Here is a 23,226-nt window from a genome sequence, read left to right as displayed (position 1 = left end):
ACTAAGGAAGGGTATCCTGCAAGTGTTCTGTACCAATGAGCTACATCCTCAGCCTCACCTCATGTTTGATTAGTGATTTAATCCCAGTCATTGTTGTAGCATTGTTCTGGTGTTCCTGTTGATTCAGTCTTGGTAGTTTTTGTTAATGTTAGCATTCATTCAACTTGATGGGATTAAGACATATCAAAGATTAAGAGATTTTGAGTGTGTCAGTAAGGGTGTGTTTAGGAATGATTGACATGTGGGATAACAACTGAAGTGGAGACCCTCCCTAAAGTGGGTCAGCACCATCCAATAGCATGGTGACTTGGATGGAATAAAAGGTGGGAGGACAAGGAAGCAGCAGCAGATGCAAGTGTGATTCTTTTAGGAAGGGTTCTTGATTGCTGCTGCCATCACTTGAGAATATCAGACTCCTGCTTCTTCATTCCTGCAAAGTGAGCTCTGCCAATAATCGTCTAAGGAGTTTCTCAAAGCCTTCTGTTTCAGATCGAGAGCACTATTGATCTCTCTTGTTTCAGGGCTTCAGTCACTTGTGCAGCTACTGGTTCCTCCAGCTCTACAGCCTGCAGATGGCCATTGGGGACTATCCAGCTTCTGGTCAAGTAAGCCAATCTAACCAATCCCTTTTTAGAATCATACTTCCTGTTGATTCTGTTCCTCTGCAGAACCCTGACTAATACACCTTCCTGGTCACTGTTTCTGCTTCATGCCAGAAATTTTGGTATAATGTGTTCTCATAATTATTAGTTATCTATGTATTTTCTCCTCTATCTTATGCTTTTTTTCCTTGATCAGAATATTATTTTATATGCTTTTTTGCTTTTGACAAATTTGTGAATTTTCACTTCTTTTTTATTATGGATTTCTAGCTTCATTCTATTGAGGGTTTAGAAGATACTAATGTGTGTAAAATATTTTGCTGAAAAAATCTCCAGTATGGGACATAAATACATTTCATGGGGTATTATGGCCTCATTTACTCTAAAGAGCCCAAAGTTCTCCGATTATCATATTGGGGTTTCGTTTTTCAAGTTATGAATTGGATGGAGTTTGGGATGAGGTGATAGATCAATAAGCTTATAGCACCAGATCTGAAACCCAAGACTTATTTGCCATTTTAAATTTCTTTTTGGAAGTATTCCTAGTGACAAGTATTCTACCACACAGGCAGAGTTCAGGAAGAAAAAGGGTTACAACCAAACCAAGTTGTGATAGTCTAGGTATTGTGCTAACAACCTTGCTGAAGCCAGAAGAAAAATGTCCAGTTTTCAGTGTCTTGTATGAAGCAAGACTTCCTATTACACAGACTAACAGATAATTGTTGCTGTTGTTAATCTCATTAAGTGAGCTTTGTAATGGGATTTCCTTTCAGGATTAAAGCAAGCAACACCCAGGTTCCCAGTGTGGTTGGACACTCACTGGAGGCCAGAGGAGTTTCAGAACACCAAAGCTGCTGCCTGCCGAGTCCCACATGCTTGGTGGTACCTGGTGTGAGGCCCACAATGCCATGGAGCAGCACTTTCCCTGTTGTGTGCCACAGGCTTCGCATTCTGCAGACCTGGCACCAGGGCTACAGAGGCCTCCAACCCTGAGCTTAATATGTCCTAGGTCCTTGCCATTACCCTTCTATATCCAACCGCCAGGTACTTCCTATGACTACCAAGACTTGCACTGCAACCTGCATCCCACACCCCAAGCGCATCCTCTCTGGCATTGGTCATGGAAAGATGACTTTCCCTGGGCACACAGCACCTTGTACCATGGCACAGAGCTTCCTGTCCAGGACTCTGTGTCTGCAATCCAGAAGAAGCCCCAGGAGCCCCCAGGAAAGTCAGGGGTCTTCAAAGTGTCTCGCCATCGACCACCTGCTGGGGTTTTCTTGTGTTCCAGGAGTGCTGGTGAGGGATGTCTAGAGCCCAAGACCTCTGGTGGTGACTCTTGTAAAAGTCCTCTTTCCTCTGCTCCAATCAGCGGCCAGGAGACAAGCCAAGGCTGCTGGGAGTGGATCCAGGCCCTTCTGCACAAGACTCCCTGAGTCAGGTTGAGTCTGCAACCTTTGGGACCCAGGAGCACTGAGATTTCTTCTACAACCATATTTGGAGGAGGGTTTTGGAAGGGATCAACTAGAAGTAACGCTTGTGTTTGCTAGTCCAACATGGAGGCTTCAGAGCTCTTGTGAATTTTTTCTTCTGTTTTTTCAATAAAATTGTGTCAATGCGAAATTCTTGGTTGTAGTATACTCCTGTTGGCGATGTTGGGGAAAGAGGAGGCTCAGACCACTGGGTGGTGAGAGACCATGTCCAGATCTAAGGGGGTCAATTCTAAACCTAAGGGGGCCCTCCCTCTGTTTATTGGCAGCATGATTTTGTGGTGTCTCCAGGTATCCAGAGCACTGGTGTATTGGGTATTGTACACGCACTGCATCCCCAAGTAGATACACAGCAGCCTTGAGAACAAAGATGAGAAATGATCTTCCTGTGTTACCCTGCCATCTAGTTCCCCCAAGACTATTTAAGAGGTGCATTCACACCTTGTAGTTGACTAACTGCTACCTCTGCATGTCTTCCTTTCAAACCCACCTACAATCTTCTGATTCTTGGGACTCACAGTCTGCCCAGGCAGTCAAGATTCAATGGAGTGGAGCTGGGGTTGTGGCTCAGTGGTAGAGCACTGGCCTAGCATGTGTGAGGCTCTGGGTATAATCCTCAGAACCACAAATAAATAAATAAATAAAATGTATTAAACAAAGATTCAAAGGACTCAAGAAGCCAGAGAAGAAAATCAAGTCCAGCCAAGGAAGGGCAGGCAATCTGCCCACTTTGGGTCACAGCTGCCACTATACCCTTGACTGTGCTCACTGTGAGGCCGTTCAACAGACCTCAATAGCTAGACCTCCAAACTCTAGGCCTTGGTATTCTCCCATTGGCATAGATCCTCCAGAAGTCTCCACCCTGAGTGTTCTGCTGCCAGGGGTCCTGGAAAGAACTCTACTAAAGATGGCCTTCTTGGACCCAACTTTGTCTAGCGTTTTTATATTTTGAAATTGAAATCATGGATCTTTGGTTTTTGATATCCTTACAAGATGTATCTCCAATAATTTTTAGTTTTTGTTTTGAGACATGATTTAATGAAGTTGCTAAACAGTTTTTTGAATTTTTTAAAGTATTTTTATTAGGTGTTTATAAACTTTTTATTTTGTTTGTATGTGGTGCTGAGAACCAAACCTAGTGCCTCACACATGCTAGTCAAGTGCTCTATCACTGAGCCACAATCCCAGCCCCTTGAATTTTTTTTTTTAATACCAGAATTGAACTTAGGGGTACTCAACCACTGAACAACATACCCAGCCCTATTTTGTTATTTTGTATTTTATTTACAGACAGGGTCTCACTGAGTTGTCTAGCACCTCATTGTTGCTGTGGCTGGCTTAGACATCACAATCCTCCTTTCTCAGCCTCCATAGCCACTGGGATTACAGGTGTGTGCCACCCTGCGTGCCTTGTCTTGAATTTGTAGTCCTCTTGTGTCAGCCTTCTAGGTCACTAAGATTACAAGCCAGTACTATCCTGACCACCTGGCAGGATTTATCTTTACAATCAATTTATTATTCAGAGAGCCAGAGAACTGTTGCTCAGTGATATTATACAAAATATCAAAATGTACCTACTTTTTTGCTCCAGTGAAATAACTGGAAAAAAAACAAAACAGTGCATAAATTAATTGTAATGAACATATACCAAATAATTTTGTTATGCTAGAATATGCTAAGGTCTTCTAGTATATAATTCTGGAAAGAAAGTGGATTCAATAAGTTTTGTATTTATAGCATCTATTTGACTAAGAAGAAAAGTGAGGGATGACTTCAAATTGCATCAGAAACTTTACACCCCATAGTACATAAGAGAATGAAGCAGTTTGATTTTGAATCAACACATGAGATGGCAGTTCCCTAGGTTTTTAAGTCCAAGTATAAAAGGCTAATCCATTGGATTGACAGTTATGTTTGTGTTTATTCTTGGTATTGGTCTCCTGGGGTGAAATTTCACCCTGAGTTTTTTGCATACAATCTTAGTTTGGCATTCTTGTTTCATACCAAAGCTCTTCCTTTCTGCCACCTTCTCTTTCCTTTCCTCTCCCTCCACCCCCTCTTTCTTTCTTCGTTCTCCTCTCTATTTTTCAGATACTGCACACAACTTTGATAGATCCCAAGCTCCAGGATGACCTCTGTGACTTCTATGGCCAATGCAGCTCCAGACACTGGCTTCTTCCTGGACCTCTAGGGAGTTTTTCTTCCTGAATCTTTTCTCCTGCTACCTCTTCTCCTGGAATTCTAGAGCTCTATTCAATGATGTCCTCCTCCACCACGTTTTACCCAATGTGACTGCTGATGTGTTCTTACCTTAAAACTACATGAGTTTTTCTCCTGGAGCAAAAAGTAATGGTGCTTGGGGGCAGTGTGAACCTGGAATCTGGAAAAGAGAGTTCAGATGACACTGGGTATCCAGAGTTCTTGGCTGTTATGGTGCAAAGTGAAGCCATGAAGAGATGTTTCGATGTGAAGTGTGTCCCACAGACAAACACATAACATTACTAGCTTTTCAGTAGCAATATTGAGCCTAGTCTCACCAATGTTAGACACCAGGAAATTAAAAGAAACACACATTTAAATGATATATTAGAAAGAGTTAAAAACTTTCATCACAGGGTCCAGGGATGTAGGTCAGTGGTGGAGCACTTGCCTAGCATGAATGAGTTCAAGGATTTGATTCCTGCTATATAAAATAGGAGAAGGAACGTTCATTATAATCCATGTTTTTAAAATATAGGCAAAGGACTGGGTGTGGCTCAGTGTCAGAGCGCTTGCCTTGCACATGTGAAGCACAGGGTTCTGAAAATAAACAAAATAAAGACATTATGTCTTTGTGTAACTAAGAAAACCATTTTAAATAAACATTTTAAAATAATGTTGGCAGAAATATGTTCCTCAATATTGGTGTTTGAATGAATTTGGTATGCAACATAGCCATGTGTTTTAACAATTTTAAATATACTGTTTTGATATAGGAATTCCACTTTTAGGAATTTATTGTGCAGATTCATTCACAGAAAAAAAGAAACTCTATTAAGGAAAAAATAGTGTTCTTTCATAGTACAAGATAAAAATGATCCACTTAGTTAGAAATAAGGCAACCCTTAAAATCTCAAAGGGAATAGATAGCATAGAGGTTCTAGGACATATTAAATGCCCTTATAATTCCAAGAGGTAGAGAGCATTAAGGAATTATATATATATGTAAATTTTTATGGTATTGAAAACATGGATCCCTTTTGATATGGAATCATATACATTTTATATCTCTAAACAAAGATAATAATGCTACACAATTTTATATATTTTGTGTAGGACCTTTAATAAAAATATTTGATAAAATCATTCTCTAATTTCATATCTTCCACTTTCATTCTCTTTCCTGTACTACTGGAAATTATTCTTGTGAAATGAAATTTGAGTAATGAATATTTGAGCAAAGTATTTAGTAAGACTCGCAAAAACTACAAAAATATTATGAGATTTTAGTTTGCAAAATGGATGAATATGATATCAAAGATAATTATATAAGAACTTTATAAAATTATGGATGGATGTAAAAGTTACTAAAGATTATTCAATGACAAACTTTTAAATAATACAAACATTACTTAAGACAAGTAAATGTGTCATAGTACAGTTAAGTGGAGGTCAAGTCAGGAGATAACTCCTCTTCCTGGTGCATTCACCAGCTTAGACCAAAGCAAGTGGCCTCCCTCTGTGCTACTTGTCAAAGACTGAGCCTTCCTCAGCCTGGGGAATTAGAACAAATACTGTGGGCCTCTGCGCCTAGCAGAAACCCACCTGATCCTTTGGCATTCTTTTGCCTGAAGGTACTCATTCCTGAACTAAAAACTTAATCAATACATTAAATTAAAAATTATTGTCAAACACTATGGTTTTATAAAATATGCTGATATTATATATGCATGATAGTTATTTTTTTCTTTCAGTTTCAAAAGAAATTAAAACAATTTTGTAGGACCATAATGTATTTTAAGGCTCTAGTCACTTTGCACTGTGGATGGGTGAGCCCTGCCTGGAATCTCACTGATTTATGTTAGTAGCAGCTAAGGCTCCGACTCTCGAGGGCCAAGTTATAAACCCACTACAAAGCAGAGTTTGCTTGGCCCAAATGAATTGTTAAGAAGCAAGTTTGTGAAGGAGTCTATAGTTTTATGGATGTTCTTAGAGCTCCTAATGATAACTACTTCTCCTTGGATCATTGTGACAAAAAATGTGACAGTAAAAACCACTGTAACTTCTTTCTCTCAAACATATGCCACAGAGATTTTTCATGAATAAGTTTTAATTCAAGATCATGAGACTTTGATTATATTTCAGAATAATAATACCATATAGAAAATGAATGTGAACATAATCTGAAGAGTGTCCTGCCCTAAATTTAAAAAAAAAAATCACCATTTATCAAAATGAACTTTGAAATTGTGATTGAGAAAGTCAGCCATAGAAGTAGTTGTGTACTACCTCTACGCAATATTGATGTTGCCCATTATCAATAATGATATTTGATTATTAATGTTGCCCATTATCAACCTCTAAAGTGTCTTTAATTCAAGCTACTCAGGAGGCTCAAGCAAGAGGATCATAAACACACAAGCAACATAGTGAGACTCTCTCTTCAAATATAAAAACAGCAGGAGATGTAGCTTGGTGTTAAAGTGCCCCAAGTTCAATCCCAAGTTGCAAGGAGTGGGGGAAAAACTTTTAAATGTCAGGTTTTTCATTCTTTTGTTATCTATTATTTTATTTTGCCCATATTAAAATTTGGATTCTGCAATCTGAATACTCAGGAAATCAGAAATTATATTCCATCTGATTAAAATGTATTATATGTCAAAGTCATTGTACTGTCATGTGTAACAAAAAAATTATAATGTGCTATGCTATGTATTTCTTCTCATCATTTTCAATACTGAAAGCATAGTTGTATAAAGATTTTTAGAGACTTCTAATTTTGTTTTATGTAAATTTAACCAAAGGAAAGTACATTATTAGAATGCTCAATTTTGGTAGGCATGGTGTATGTGTGTGTAAAGCAATGAAAGGTTCTCAAAAATGAAGATGTCCTTTAGTACTATTACATTTGTAAAATATATCATCTTACAAGGTCTGGAATCTTTTTTTGCACAGTGACATATGTGGTCATGACACGCTATAGGTGTTTTTTTCCCCCTTGGTGGTGCAGGTGATTGAACCAAGAGCTTCATACACCTCTATACCAAACTACATCTCCTGTGTGTGTGTATGTGTGTGTGTGTGTGTGAGAGAGAGAGAGAGAGAAAGAGAGAGAGAGAGAGAGAGAGAGAGAGAGAGAGAGAGAGAGAGAGAGAGAGAAGGACTTTTAATTTTGCTGTCTCTGGCCTTGAACTTGTTTTCCTCCTGCTTCAGACTCCAAATCCCTGAGATTACAGGCCTTGGCCTCTGCACCTAGCTTCCTTTGTTTATTGTGGAGGCTAATCTTCTAGTTGTGCCCAAGGTTCAAGAAAATCCATGAGAGGGAGAGGAAGAAAAGCTGATTTAGATTTTAATTTTTTTTAAAAAAGGATGATCCTATTGGAATCCTGTCTGTATATCTGAACCACAAAAATACTCCAACTTCTCCTTGACCTCTACTCCCATTCCATGCCATAGACAATTGACACTCAATTTAGCTGATGAGAAAAGCAAGGCAAACAGGTCTGATCTCACTGTTCAGTAAGACCTAGCACCTAACCCCTGTAAATCTAAATCCCCTCAATCTAAAACCTACCAGGTTTCAGGGAACAGGAAAGTTTAAAAGTCCATGTCCATGCTAATGAAGGCATTACATCCCTTCAAGCTAAGCCCAATGTATAATTTATCTTTTTATTTTTTGAGACAGGATCTTGTTCTATTGTCCAGGGAGGCTTCAAAATCCTGGGCCCAAGCAATGCTCCTGCTTGAGCCTCCTGTGTACCTTGGACTACTAGTAAACAACATGGCACCCTGCTGATGATAGTTTGCTAAAGCTATCTGAGCCAACTGACATTAGGCATATGACCCCACCCAAAAGCCTTCAGTTTTGGTGGATCTCAAAATAAAATCTGTAAAGTTTCTCAACCTGGACATAGCCCACCAGAGCAGGATTCTGTCACCGTCTGGACATGTCTGACCTAGAGCTGATGTCTTGGATCCCATGATTGACAATTCAGAAGTCCCAAGACTAGAGATTTCATTTTGAAGTCCTTCTTAGTTAATGAGAAATTAACTGTAGAACATTTAAAGGATATTTATTGATGCTTATTCTCTCTCCTTTTCCAGAAGGTCACATTCAGTTTCGAGGAGACGCCATCAAGTGGCCACCCAACTATACATTCTGTTAGCACACTACCCTCATATCTCCAGAGATGGCATTGAGTTCAGCCACAGATCTGAGCTGGGTAATTGGCTCCTTCCTGCCCCAAACCTACCTATATAGATTCCAATCCTGACCCTTTACTCATCCCCTCCACATCAATAGACAAGCAGTGAATAAAGGAATGGCTCATCATGAAAAATTCAGTCACATTAGAAACTAGAAGAATTTTCAGTTCATCTAAAAGAAGAGTTCTTTAACAAATTAATTACACAAAGAATTTTTGTTTATTCAAGAATCTTTAAATCATTTCAGAGAGAAAGAACAAAATGAGGGATGATCACCATAGCCAAGACTTCAAAGTGCCTAGGCATGCAGGGCATAGTCCCAGTGCATGAGTCCACAGGGGCAGTATGAGGGTCCCCAGTGGTGTATTTCAGGTTCCTTCTAGGGATTTGGCTGAAGGGCATTGTACTGCAAGGCATCTTCAAGATGAGATTGCTTTTATTTCTGGGTTCCTCTGGGATGTGAGCCTCAGTTTTCAGCAGCTTCTGGGGACATCCTGGGCTCCAAGAGAAGGCCTGAGTGTGGGTTTGTCCAATTGTCCAGGCACTGGCACCTCCTGGGAAGTTCAGGACCCATTGGTCCCACTGACCATAGTGTTTGCAGATATTTGAGGTGACTAGAGCTCCTGAGAGGTTTCAGTCATTGACTGCTGGATGGTCTTGAACTCCGTGCTGGTCCATCTCAACTACGTGCTCCTGTGTAACAACACGTACTGTTAGTGCACGACCTCAGTTCCCCAAAGACAGCTCCCTGCTCTGTGTAAGCCCAGTGAGGCAGTTGGCTTACTGGAAAATCCACATCTCTGCAGCTCTGGAGGCACTGGGAGGAGTGGCATCTCAGTGAAGGAAAATTATCTGGGTTCAGGCCTAGGGGAATGCAGAGCTCTGGACAAGATCTCCTAAGAGTAAATGATCTCCAGGTTGACTGACAGACTGCCATAGCTTCAGCTTCCCTACCATGCCAAGGTGTGTGTGTACCTGGCCTAGGAAAAAGACCAACTCATTCAGTCTGGTATGGACTGAAGCTTTTCATAGTGTTCTGTCCAGTAGTTGACCTCAGAAGCAACACCCAATCATGTGGGAGGAACATTCATTTGTATCATACATTGATTGAAGAACCTCATAGGATTAAGGTGCAAGTGGACCAATCCTGAAGGCATTTTGGAAATTCCTTGGTTTTGATTGAATGAGGGAAAGGATGCGTGGATGAGGTAGGATAGAAGCGAGCCTCTAGTTCTTTCAAGTTTCAATTCACTCTAAAAATTCTTTCTCTATTTCAAATAAACATAGACAAATTAACCAGGCATGGTGGTGCACCTCTGTAATCCCAGAGGCTTGGGAGGTCAAGGCAGGAGAATGTTGAATTCAAAGCCAGCCTTAGCAAGGGCAAGGTGCAAAGCAACTCAGTGAGACTCTGTTTCTAAATATAATACAAAAAAAATTCAAAATCACTGGTCTAATTCTGCACTTAATTTTTGTTTGTTTTTCGATGATTCTCATGATTGAATATTAGGCTTTACCACTGAGATTTTTGTCAGCCTTTTTTATCTTGTGTTTGAGACCAGATCTGGCTATCTTGCCTAGGATGGCCTCAAACATCTGTATTTCTTCCCTCAGTCTCTTGCTTCTTTGGGATTGCCTGCAAGGGTCACTACACCTAGCTAGTTCTCCGTATATGGACTGGCTGGTTTTAGAGACCAGACTCAGTGGTGCTGGATCATACTCTTAAGACCATGGATGTGCATACCCTTGATGGCCTTGACAGTTTTGCTATGTTTCAAAAGTGAACACAAATATTTGAACCTCTTGATTTGCAAGATTTTGTGGAGCTTTTTGTATCAACACAATAGTAAACCATTTTCACACATAACCTCTAACAAGTTATAGGAAGAGGATTGATTCATTCTTCAGGAGATTATATTTTTAATTGATGTAAAAGTTTCAGGGGACATACTCAATTGTATTTAGAAGAAATTTTAACGTTTCCTTTTTTTTTCTTTTTCTTTCCTTCGACTTTTTTTTTAAGTATCACTGGGTATTGACTCTAGGACTTCATGCATGCTGGCAAGCACTCTACCACTAATCTGCACTCAAAGTCCCCATCTGCAACTTATTAAGATCTTTTTATGTACATTTCATCTGCTGCTTCAAATTCTGACATAGTAGCCTCTGATGTGCCTTAGCACACCCCAACTTTCAATTGTCCTGCAGTGGACATTCATATTGCTGCTGTCTCCATAACCACACATAATTGTCTCTATGAACCTGTGGGAAAATTTCTCTAGAACAGGTGACGATTAATAAAACTGTTTCATAAAAAGTGTATGACCTTAACTTTACTGATAATTGACAGATTGTTCTTTAGGGTGCAACATTTATTTTTCAATAGTGATGTGCAGTAATGCATGCACATATTCCCCCAAAACACTTGGAATGACCCAGTATTCTGACATTTGCCAGGGGCTTTGTGGCTCTGTAGAGGTTTGCTCTGGTGCTGATGGCTACCTGTCCAGTCTTTTCTAATTTCTGAAGCTCTCTCTATGGGCCAATTGCTGTGTGATTTTTGAGAGACATTCTCTGATATTCAGTCTGAAATCTGCTTTTGCTTTTTGATCGGATTGCTGATTTTCTTTATCCCTTGTGCATAAACTGTGTGTGTTCAGTGTGGGTTCCTAAAGACAGAAGGAATACAATTGTGCTATTATATTAGACTTTGTGCCTTGAGCTTATTATAATGTCTTCCGTTTTTGATAACTCCAGTATAATGGATACAGAAAAGAATACATTTCCTGTTGGGCTGGGGTTGTGACTCAGAGATACAGTGCTCACCTAACATGTGTGAGGCCCTGGGTTTGATTCTTAGCACCACATAAAGAGAAATAAAGAAAGGTATTGTGTCCATCTACAACTGAGAAAAAATATTTAAAAATACATATTCCCCATAAAAAGAATATTTAAAATATTTTTGATTTTAGGATGTTTTTATAAGGTTAGTTTTATATAATTTTTTCCTTGAGAAAATATACAGGTAAAAGAAAACATGTCTTTCAAAATTTCATCTAGATACTCTATAGGTTTTCTTCTGTGTAAGTCTTTCCATCAAGAAATACATTGTTTAAATAGAGACATTTGTACATTTTCTATATAGTTTAATTCATTACCACAGGGATCCAGGGACCAGAGGCAGACATTCTGCCTTCCAGGACCTCCTCTCCCTGGTTGGTATTAAACTGGATCTCAGTGACATCATTCTGAGAGATGCTAGTGTCTGAGAGAAGCTGTGCTGGTCAGGGACAGCCTTGTGGCTGTCTTAGACACTGAAGACTCCAGGCCCTTCCTTAGGTAGATGCAGGATACAGATATTGTGCAAAGAGACACATTTCCCAGCTAAGGAGCTCCTATCATCCCATACTTTCTTTCCTATACTTGGATATATTTGTTTGAGGCTAAAATTTGGGGCTGTTTTGCATCACCCTCCCTGGATACCTTCCATATCTCTGTCCACCAAAGGAGACCATCTCTAAGGCTCTGATGACAAGTCCACAGCACAGCTCAGAATCAGAGCTCTGTCTCCTACGGCTTGCAGCACTCTTCCATCCTCTCTTCTCTCTTCATTCTGCCACCTGTTGATTAAGAGAACCAAATATTCATGAGAGCCTGTACAACAACATCAATTGCCTATTAGAAAGTAAACAAGGAGACTTTGGTAAGTGATACATCTTACATTTTTCATGAACAGAAGTAAAAACAAAATCTACCAATCTGAACACTCAGTACTCCTAGAACTCAGTGGTCATGAATCAGGGTTAGAAGTTTGCATGTCTCTGGGGAGCCTGTTTCTAGGACTATACGGATTTTACCAAGAGAAGCTGCCAGGTCAGGCGACTGTCTGGTTGCTTTGCAGCATGGCACTCTCCTGAGGATGAATTTGAGTTCTTTGATGTCATAGGCATACGGTTCTGGAAAGGCAGGCAGGTAGAACTAGGGATGGTTCTATGGTGTATGGGCGCTAGGAAAGTGTCTGGGTGGAAGGAGACCAAATATAGCAGCCCCCATGGCCTATATTTTAGGCTTTCCCACCTCGGTTCTCCCAGCTGAGGACAGAAAGGGGAACCACTTCCCAGAATCTTCTAAGCTTAGTGACAAAGGCAACTGGGATCTTACTGTCACTCTATAGATTCCAGAGCCTGCTTGTCACAGGAGTGATTGGTCCATGACTTTGGCCTCTAGATCAGAAGAAGCAGTGGCAGGGCTGAAAGAGGAGGGAAAAAATTGAGTGGCTGCTCAGCATTTGTTATTTATTGATGGCCCACTTGAATGAACAATTTCAAGGTAGAGTTCATTATGTTGGATGATGATGGTACTCTTGGCAGCAAATTGCTTCACAAGGTTGGGTCCGATGAACTTCAGTAGAAAAGCAATCATCTTTACTGTCCTGTATATCTAAGAAGAAAAAAATTAAAATAAAAAAAAGAAGAGAAATCATCTTGGATGCAATTATAATAAATCTAATTGGGATGAGTAATTCATTAGATTAAGTAATTAATTAATTAGATTAAGTAGATTAAGGCTAAAATATTTCACAAAGGCTTACTCATTATGAAACACCAGATTCTCTGTTTTCTTTGTGTATGTGAAATCCCATTATCACAGCACTTCTTCAGGGCATGTACCTTTGCTTCTACAAAGGCTTAATTCATTATTCAAAATCACACCAAATGCAATGCTGCAACCGAGTCCTCTGTAGAGAGTCCTGTTAGGAGAAAAGATGGAAATCAATTCTCCACTCTTGATTGGAATTCTCAGCTACCTGTTTTTTTTCTCTACTGATGAATTCCTAAATTATAAAGACTAAGGGGAATAGAGAGGTGGGGTGGGGGAATGAAAAGCTATACTCAAATATCAAAAAAAAAATATGGTTCAGACTTAAATTCTTATCTCAACATTTAATAGATTAAAATGTGATTATAAATTTAACATTTTTAAGTCACAGCTAATGGACATTATTCAATCTGTGAAGTGAGAACAAAATTCTTAATTTTGAAACTTATGTCTTAGGATTCTAAGAAACCATAGGTCAGTCCAGCATAGTTGTGTCACACACTTGTCATCACAGCAACTAGGAAGCTGAGGTAGAAGGAATAAAAGTCTGAAGTCAGGTGAGGGACTAAAGGAGACTCTCTCTCAAAATTATAAAAAGCCTGGAAATGTAGCTTTGTTCTAGCGACCTGGCTTCAATTCCAGTACTGAAGAAGAAAAAAGGAAATATGAGCAAAGTAACAACAGTTCCTGAAACATAGTACAACAAATAACCTTTGTAAAGGTTTGATCATTCTTACATGATCATACTGCTTATTATCTTAGAAGCATAAACCCAATGAAGAACAAAACTGTGGCCCTTTAAAACATCTCCCTAATGTAAAAGAATTTTTCATGTTTTACTACCAGAGCCCCTTTATTGGTATTTTCTTTCAGCCACAGAGCCTTCCTAAATATCCCAGGCTTTCTAAACATTGAAGTCCTCCCACCTCAGGTTCCTTAATAGGTGTGATTACAGGTATGGCCCACTGTTGCAAGGTTACCAGAAATTGGTTATTAAAAAATTATCAGAAGCACACATATATTTACATCTTATAGAAACACTGGCCCCCCTGTTTAATTATCCCTTCAATGTCATCAATGCTGCATTATTATTCAATCAAGCATATTTCAGCAAGGTGTTATGAAAAGAGCTACATGTATGGCATGTTCTCTCTCAAATGTAGAATTTTATAAACAAAAAGTTTACTTGAATGTAGAGTAAGGATTATTAGGGTCTAGAAAAGATTGAGGAAAAGATGGAAGACAAGTTGGTGGAAGTGACCAATGCCCTTGGTATGAATGAAGATATAACATGAACCCCTTCAATGTTTGTTGTAAATATGTCAAGAGACACATTTTAAAACAATACAAAAAATGAACATGAAAAAAACTAATTCTTTTCTCTCCTGTGGGAGCAGGTGCAGAATTCTGTAGTACTTGAGTTCTACCTGGAAAGGGACCACAATGTGGGGGGAAATTTCCCACCTTGGGAAAGCCTTGAGCAAGCAAGAACCTATCCAGTTACCTGAGGGTTGCTGAGAAGGATCCTTAAACTCACAGAAATTACTTCCTTTATGGATAGGATTGGAGGCTTCTGTATAAGCACCTATCAGGTCTTGGCATCCTCAAGCTACTGTAGATGAGGTCCTAGTCCCAAAAGATCAGTGCATGCAAAAGTACAGAAGGGAAGATGAGCCTGTTGGACACCACATATATCTCCCAGGGGCATTCCCACAGCTTTTTTGGTCTCTGAAACCCATTTCTATTTCAGATCCACTGCCCTGGGCTGCCAGCCCCACACAGGAGCCCTGCAGATTCACATCTTCCTTGTTTGGGTTGGAAGGTACAAGGTGGAGTGGTGTTCAAACTGAACCTGGAATATCCAGCTATACTAGTGTCTTGGTGCAGGCACACTTTCCATCTGTGCCCTTCGTATTCTAGACCTTTAGGAAGATTTTCAGATTAAATCAGCCTCTTTTGGTCTATAATAACATAATGAGATTTGTATTAATGGATTATAGTAATTGTGAGGGATTTTCTAAAAATATTTATTTAGTTGTAGATGCACACACAGTATCTATGTATTTTTATGTGGTACAGAGGATTAAACCCAGTGCATCACACATGTGAAGCAAGCACTTTACCACTGAGGTATGGCTTCAGCCAGAGAATTTTTCTAAATGACATTTTATCCCCTCTTTAAATAAAAGAGAAAAAAGTAAGTAGTTATTTCATGGATTTAGTCAGTTAGTTGTAAAGCAGAAGAGCAAAACCCTCAGTGAATGGCAAAACAAAAGCCCCTTCTTTTGACATTTGCCTTTAGGTTAAGCCCCAACTTTTGTCTTGCCATTTTCAAACTTAAGCTCTTACCAGCACCAGATTCTGAGTTGGGCCCTGGCTACTATGCTACTCCTATCATTCAGAATCCTATAAGTGAGTTATCATTAGGTTTATCATAGAAAGCATATCATTTCTTATGAAAAATTGACATTTTCCTTTTATCTTGTTTTATTCAGAGTGAGAAAACTAGAGGGAAATATGAAAGGCAAAGGGCAAAATATGAAAAAGATGGTCTCCTCTCAAGAATAAAGGAACTGGCAGGGGTTGTAGTTCAGTGGTAGGGGGCTTGCCTACCATGTGTGAGGCACTGGGTTGGATTCTCAGAACCACATATAAAATAAATGAATAAAATAAAGCTATTGTGTCCATCTGCAACTAAAAACTTTTTAAAAAGGAAGGAACTTAAATTTGATTAACAAATAGAAGTGTTTGAATAAATGATCTGCACACGTCTTTTACTGTCATTAGATATAAAAAGACAGACTCTTGATCTCCCATGGTTTATTAATGTTCTAGGTTTATGAAAAAGTTTTTAGAAAATAGAAAAAATATCTTAACTCATTGCTTAAGAGATCCTGACAAATCATAGAGTGTACTTATTAATCACTAAAGGCCACTGAAATGAAAACAATGTTACTGAGATGTAAAAAAAATTTAACTACCTAAAATAAAACTTTCTTTCGCAGCAACATCAATACCCCAGAGTATATCCTAACATTTGAAAGGGTGGATGTTGGAGCATCAGGGCGCTGAAGACCAGTGTGTCTCACTGATCCAAAGCAGAATCAAGAGGCAGAGGTTGTGTTGTCTTGCCTGCCTAATGGCTCATTCCAACCACGCCTATTCACACCTCACCAAGCAAATATCTTCACTTCTGTTCTTTTCAGTGGTGGTAGGTGTGCTGCAGCAGCCAGCAACAGGGTCCTGTTTGTGAATGAAAAACAGATAAGGCTGTCTTAGCCTTCCCACTTTCTGCCCTGTGGGCCTGGGTCCCATTGGCTGTGGATTGTAGTCTACTGATGGCTGTGAGCTGTTCCCTGCTGGGAGGCCTTCACCTGGGAGCAGGCTGGAACTGCACTCTCAGGCTCCCCACAGACCTACTGAATCAGAATCCCCTGTTAAAGTATGAGCAGGTGATTCCTTTTGGTATTCGAGTTTGGAGAGAACTCTGGAAGTTAAAGAACAATTTTCTAAGGGTGTGGAAATCAGAATTAGACAGGCATCAGTATAGATAAGTAAATAAAGTCAGGTCATATCTAGGAGGCCAATTTTGAGTGAGTCTGGGAAGTGGGAGACTGTCCCTGAGGGATCTTATCAGGAACCTGCCCCTGCTCCAACCTGTTGTCAAAGTAACCAGTCTCAGGAAAATCTCTGCCCTACAAGGAGCTATAGGTTATTAGGGTGTTTTTCCTCTACTCCATCCTACCCTTCTGCCTTCAGCCTACCTATTTCTCAACTTTTGGCCATCCCAGCAAGCATTCCTGGGCCTAGTCATGACCAAAGGAACAAGAAAAATAAGGAGGGAAAGAGAACATCAAAAGAAGCCTAGGACATATAAAAAGGGCAGAACACCTGGCTTCTTGGGATACCAGGATAGCAACTATGCCCACTTTCTCCCTCGTAAGAGTAGTCTTTTAAATAAATTCTGCTTCATTTGCTTGCCTTGGCCTGCTTCTCTAATGTTCAAACTTCCATATGTGCAGAAGCAGCAGTCTTCACCAATAACCAGCGATATCATATTTGGAGGTTCATATTTTGAGGAGCTTACCTCTATACTGAGGTAAGCTCCTCTCCATACATCCCACATCAGTTTGAGGTACATCTTTCTTTCTCTTATTTTGGAGGATGATGGGTACCTGTCGGCTATTTAAATGCAGTTAGTGCAGCCACCACTCTTCAAGACTAGGGTGAAATGTTCCTGGCCTAGGCAGCTGTTAATCACCTGTTAAACACAGAGCAGGTATGTTGGGGTCTGCTGAAGCCTCTTCCTACTCTTCTGTCCAGGCTCAGAGAGCAATTGGCTTGAGTATACAGTGTCCCTAGTCCCGATCTTCCTTGGATGTGTGGAAGTGGATGAAGGAGTATGGAACAACATGAGGAATTTCTGGCCTGAGCTACAGTCAGGGGAATATCCTAAGGTTCCTTCTCTGAAAATTTCTCCCAGCTGCCCTAAGAGGTATAAAAAGTGATCTGTAGATGAATGACACTGAGGGAAAGCCCCAGTTACATTTGCCTCCATTTGAGCCACACAACACTCCCAACCCCATGTCCATTCCCTCCTGGATGCTCCCTTCCTTTGCAAATCAGAAACACTGGCAAACACTGGAGAAGAAGAAAAGAGTGAGGTGGGGTGGGGGGGCGCAAGGGGCACCGAGAAGAGTGCGTGCAAAGGGCCCCCGGTTTGACCCGACGACCCAGAGCAACGCCACCCCACCCCACAGCACCACCCGACCCCACAGCACGCCACGAGACACGACGACGAACACGCGCACAGGGGCCCGGCACATGAGCCAGGCCCCAGGACTGGAGCTTAAAGCTCCATGGTTAGGGAGGGCTGGCTTGGGTTAGGAACAGCCCACAAGGCAAGAGGGCAGGGGAGGGAAGGGAGGGGATCGCTCAGGCCAAGGTCAGCGCAGTGCCCATGTCCACTGCCAGGTGTCAGGCTGTGGGCAGCCAAGGGGGCCCAGGCGAGGGGCAGGGCTGTGTTTCCCCTAGGGAGCCTCGTGGGCTCAGAGGCCAGCCCATTGCACTCCTCTGCAATCAAGAGGAGTAGATCCTCCAGACAGAGACCTGGAGCCAAGCAGGGCCAAAGGAGGGCCCTGGGTGTGGAAAGGCTGCCAGCGCCAGCATGAACCTTGGTGTCTGGGTGGGTAGGGACCCGGGACTCATGGGGGAGCCCAGGCTGGGGAGAATCAGGTTGACTGGAGGGACCAGGCAGTGCAGAAATCCCACAGCACCAGGGAAAAGAGGGGAGGTTCAAGTGCAGGCACCAGCAAGGGGCCTGAGATCCAGAGATGGGGACAGGGCCAGGGTCCTGGAGATTAGTGGTCTGGGACTATAGCAAGGAGCCAGGCCCAGGTCTGGAAAGCCAGTTAGTACGCCCCCCATCAGTCCCAGGGCATGGGAGGAAGGGAGTGGAGACAGTGGAGCAGGTGGCACAGGGGGGAGGAAGGCTCAAGGCCCAGGTCCACCTCAGGCTGTCTGGGGTCCTGAAGCATGGTCACAGGTCTGAGAAAAAGGATGTCTTAATAATCCCTACTAAGGGGCCCAGGCACTGTTTCAGGACTATGTATTTAAGGAAAGGGTCTTGAAACCTAGACAAGGATGGGAATCTATGGCCATGGAAGTTGTACACAATGAAATCGTAATTTTGTGAGGCCAAGTTTTTACGACCAGGCAGTAAACATGTGGGAATGGGATAATGGCACAGGACTGGTGCAGGGAATATTAAAAAGGAATTTAAATGGGTCCAAAGCAAGACATCTAGGTAACAAGTGTAAAGAGCCAGTAACACCAAAAGGAAGAGATGCTGGGCATGGGGGGGGGATGGAGTATCTATCTGCAGCTTCCCTCAAAAAAGGCCACAACACTTGCATTGCCCAGCCAAATCCCCATATTCAGTGCCCACACTGGCACTGTTCAGCTGGATCTTATTTCCTGCAAACATACCTACTGTGCACCTATGGCCTTTCCTCATAACCCTATTTCTCACACTTGCATGGTAGAGCTGAGAGGCCTAATTGCCTGTGATGTTTCCAGCTCTGCTGCTGTGTCCAGTGTTCAGCCCCAGGTGTGACAGGAGCCCAGCCGTCCCATGGCAATCCAATCTCAGGAAACCAAAAGTTCTAGGCAACCCCCTACCCACACCCCACCCCACCACTATATGAAGGAAGGAGACTTACCATCTGAAGCAGGGACATCCGACTTGGCCACCAGTATAGCCCCTCAAAATGGAAAGGGCTTCTTCCTAGTCATTTCAGTGACATGATTCTCACACATCAGGTACTGGCTAGGAATGGGTCAAACTGGCCCTTCCTGGAAGTCTGATATAGGAGACTTCCAGGAGCAAGTCTTCTCCTCAAACCTCAGTTTGTTTGTGTGAGAATCATGCAAACCCATAAAAAATACTGAACTGTTGACAAAAGGTTTACCTCTGTGGTCCCAGTTACAGTCACAAATGACATAACATTTCAGTAAATGAAGATTAGTTTATAAGTTTGTCCCATCAGACTAGATCGCTTAGTGATGTAGCCATCTTACTTTATCTGGGTACATACTCTGATGTTTGCATATGGACAAAATTACCTCAGGATGCATTTGTCAGAAAACATTACATCATAGAGCAATACCTTAAGTGTATGCCTGTGAACAAGCATCATTTTTTTCCTTTATATAAATCACTCTTACTTATATGCCTTACAATTAAAATTGTCTATTGTGCTCCAAAGAGAGGCTAAGGTAGAAAAGCTGCCTAAAATTTTACAGCCTGCTGCCTAAAGCTAGGAGTGTCAATCAGTGATTGCTTCCCTAGCTTGTACCAGGCCCTGGTTTTTAATCACAAGAACAAAACAAGTCCTAGAGCCTTAGTCTTCTAATTCCACCAACAATATGGGACCACCAAACCAGAACAAATTCAAGTAAATTTTCTCTTTCTCATCTCAGATGTGTATTGCTCTATGGTGAAAATGTCAATCATGCGTTGACTTCATAGGATCAATTCCCACTGCTATAAACCTGCCCCTAATAACCAACCTCCCTCATGTCTGCTCTTTATTGAGTCTGAGTTTCTTCTGATACCCTAGACACTTGGACAATACAAAGTCATAAAACAAATTACATCATGAAACTCAGTTATAACAACTACATTATGCTAAAATAGAACCAATAATAAAATCTGTTACTGTTTTTAATCTGGAAAGCCCATGGTTAAGGCAATGCCACCATGTTCCAGAGGTGAATGTTCATGAGAGTTCTGACGTTACCAGTGGGTTAATCTATTAGTTGGCTTAATAATTTGAAGAGACCACAGGGAGGTGGTGAAAAGTATAGGCATATGGGGCATAAATGGAGGAAGTAAGTCATTATGGGTTTGGCATTGAGGACAGTATTTGTCTCTGGCCCCTTCCTCTTCTACCCTGGTTCCCCACTGCCAAGAGCTGAGCAGCTTTCTCTACCATACCCTCTGCCATGATATTCTGCCTCATTTGGGTGCCAGATCAATGGTGCTAATTGACCATGACTGAGTCCAGTGAAACCATGAACCAAAATAAACTGTTCTTTCTCCAAGTTGTTCTTGTTTAGGTTATTTTGATCACAGCCATGAAAAACTGACATAGCATCTTTACATCTTTTTTAGAAATTTTTTTTTACTTGTCAATGGACCTTTATTTTAATTATTGATATGTGGTGCTGAGAATCAAACCCAGTGCCTCACACATGCTAGGCAAGCACTCTGCCGCTGAGCCACAACCTCAGCCCTGAAGTTATTCTTAAAAATATTTATCAAATATATAAAACCTCAATCATATAAGCACAAATACTGACTTAATAAAATTATTAGTTACAACACCAGAAATGTACCACTTGCCTGAGACTCTGTTCCTCACAATTAATATCCTGGAGGCGTCAACCTATAGGAACTTGATGACAAGTACCAATGCAAAAGTATTTTATTTTTTAAATACATGACTGAAATTACCATTAATTTTAAAATAAAGGCACTCTGCTTATTTTTCTATGAAATCTTTATACTGAAAATATAAATGTTCCTCCTTGTAAGAAAATGTCCACCAAGTGCCTAAAAACATGAACCAATAACAAATGTATACTTAAGTACATCTTATCTTCATTTTCCTTGGAAAACCTATATTCAACCATTTGAGTTAATACTCAGTGGAAACTAAAGTTGATAAATCCCTTCCATCTTATAGAAGATAACACTCAACTATTACTAACACTTAAGCATAAAAACCAAAGTTCCTAAGCACTATAACTATATGGAATACAACTATTTTACTTCATTTCGCAAATGTTACTGGTACTTAACCATGTGCCAGACATTACAAATGACCTCTACTAAATTTTCATTACAGTCCTCACATGGGTCCATTATTTCTATCATTTTTGAAAACACACAAGTGATGAAAATTCTTATAACTCCCATATCAATATCATGCGGTCAATGTCCACAGGTCAAGTTCAAACTACAAAGCAAGACAGATTACCAAGAGACCCACAAAGGGGTCGGACACAGGAAAGAGGGTCCATCTGGTTGCAGCTCGTTGGGCCAGGCCACCCAACACCAATTCCCTTTCAGTTCCCTCTTCCAGACCCTCTTTGCCCCCACCCACACAGCCCTGGGTGCATTTTTAGCAGCACTCACCCTAGGACTTTGTCCAGCAGGTTCTTCACCTCAGTACTCACAGTTTGTAGAGACCAGGAAGGGCACTGGCTACAGCTGGAGAGATGCAGGAAGTAGGTGTGAAAAGTCCAGTTTCACGTGAAGGGTCAAAGGTGAAGGAAAAATGCAAGAGCTCAAGGATGCCAGGCCTGGGAAGAACCTCAGTGTCTAATGTACCATCCACTGATTCCTCTCAATCCTTCTCCACAACTTTGTAACTTACTGCACCATCTACTAATTTCTTTCCTATTGCCAATCTCTCCCCCACTAGAACATATACCCTTTTAAGGGCAGCATTTTTCCTGGTAAGGAAAATATTGAAGCAATGTCCCCGCAGTCTAATTGAAAAGGATCATGTTATGATTTGGACATAAAGTGAAAACTGTTAATGCAGAATGATTCAAAGGTGAAATGATTACACTAAGAGCTGTGACCTAAATCAGTTCATCTTATTTTGAATAGAGTAATTGGGTGGTAATCATACACAGGTGGGGTATGATTGAAGGAAGTGGGTCACTGGGTACCTATCTGGAATGGGTCCATATTCCCTATGGCCTCTTCCCCTTCCCCTCTTTCTGTTTCCTGGCCAACATCAATGGGGCAGCACTCCTCCATCATGCCCTTCCGCCATGACATTCTGCCTCATTTTGGGCCCAGAGCAATGGAGTACGTTCACCATGTACTGAACCTCTGAAACTAGTTTTCTTATCATGTACTTTGTAGTTAGTGATAAAAACCTGACTAACACAGGCCACAAGCCTTGTCTAGGGGAGGTGAAGGATACAGGAATGCACATACTAGAAAATGCCTCCTTGGAGGGCCAACCAGTAAATAATTCTGCCTTGTAGTGTGCTCCACTACTCAACTCTGCTCCTGTGCCAAGAAAGCAGCCATGACTGTGTTCCAGTGAAACCTTACTTAGAAAAACATGTGGCAGGCCAAATTTGATGCACAAAAAAACCATGTCCTAAATGAAGTAAAGTTCAAGTACATAGAAAAATGCCATCATTGGATTGGGTGGATCTGTCAAACAGAAACAAGAATGGCAGAGGTTTTAACAAGTCTAACAGTGACACAAAACCCTGAAAATAATTCCCCAGCCTGGGAGTGGTGGCTCTTACCTGTAATTCCAGCAGCTCAGAAAGCTAAGACAGGGGGATTGTGAGTTCAATGCCAGCCTCAGCAAATTATGGAAGCCCTAAGCAATTTAATGAGACCCCTGTCTCTATGTAAAATATTAAAAAGTGTTGGGTAGGTGACTTGGTAGTTAAGCACCACTGGGTTCAATCCTCAGTACCTAAAAAATAAAAAATAAATTAAAAGGTACCACATTGTTAGCTAAAGACAGGACCACAAATGTAAACATTAAGAACCTGAATCTAACCTGAATCTAATATCAACCTCACAGCCT

General features: G+C 41.0%; 1 long non-coding RNA gene across 4 annotated transcripts; it reads right to left on the bottom strand.

Annotated features, from left to right (window-relative positions):
- Positions 1-8,697: 8,697 nt before the first annotated feature.
- On the bottom strand, positions 8,698-21,786 carry LOC144372189 (uncharacterized). Of its 4 annotated transcripts, none has more exons than XR_013432214.1 (6): positions 17,358-21,785; positions 16,078-17,278; positions 13,089-13,247; positions 12,659-12,937; positions 11,981-12,117; positions 8,698-9,190 (listed from the first exon to the last, which is right to left on the bottom strand). It is a non-coding gene; the product is annotated as an uncharacterized LOC144372189 (long non-coding RNA). The 4 variants fall into 4 exon arrangements; XR_013432215.1 differs by lacking the exon at positions 8,698-9,190 and adding an exon at positions 9,197-9,765; XR_013432217.1 differs by lacking the exon at positions 8,698-9,190 and adding an exon at positions 9,774-9,914 and having other exon boundaries at positions 17,358-21,786.
- Between the last annotated feature and the right edge of the window lie 1,440 nt (positions 21,787-23,226).

Source organism: Ictidomys tridecemlineatus, assembly GCF_052094955.1.
Source record: "Ictidomys tridecemlineatus isolate mIctTri1 chromosome 1 unlocalized genomic scaffold, mIctTri1.hap1 SUPER_1_unloc_2, whole genome shotgun sequence".
Taxonomy (NCBI): Eukaryota; Metazoa; Chordata; class Mammalia; order Rodentia; family Sciuridae; genus Ictidomys; species Ictidomys tridecemlineatus.
Note: the sequence above shows the minus strand (reverse complement) of the source record. Positions and strands in the feature narration are given on the sequence as shown.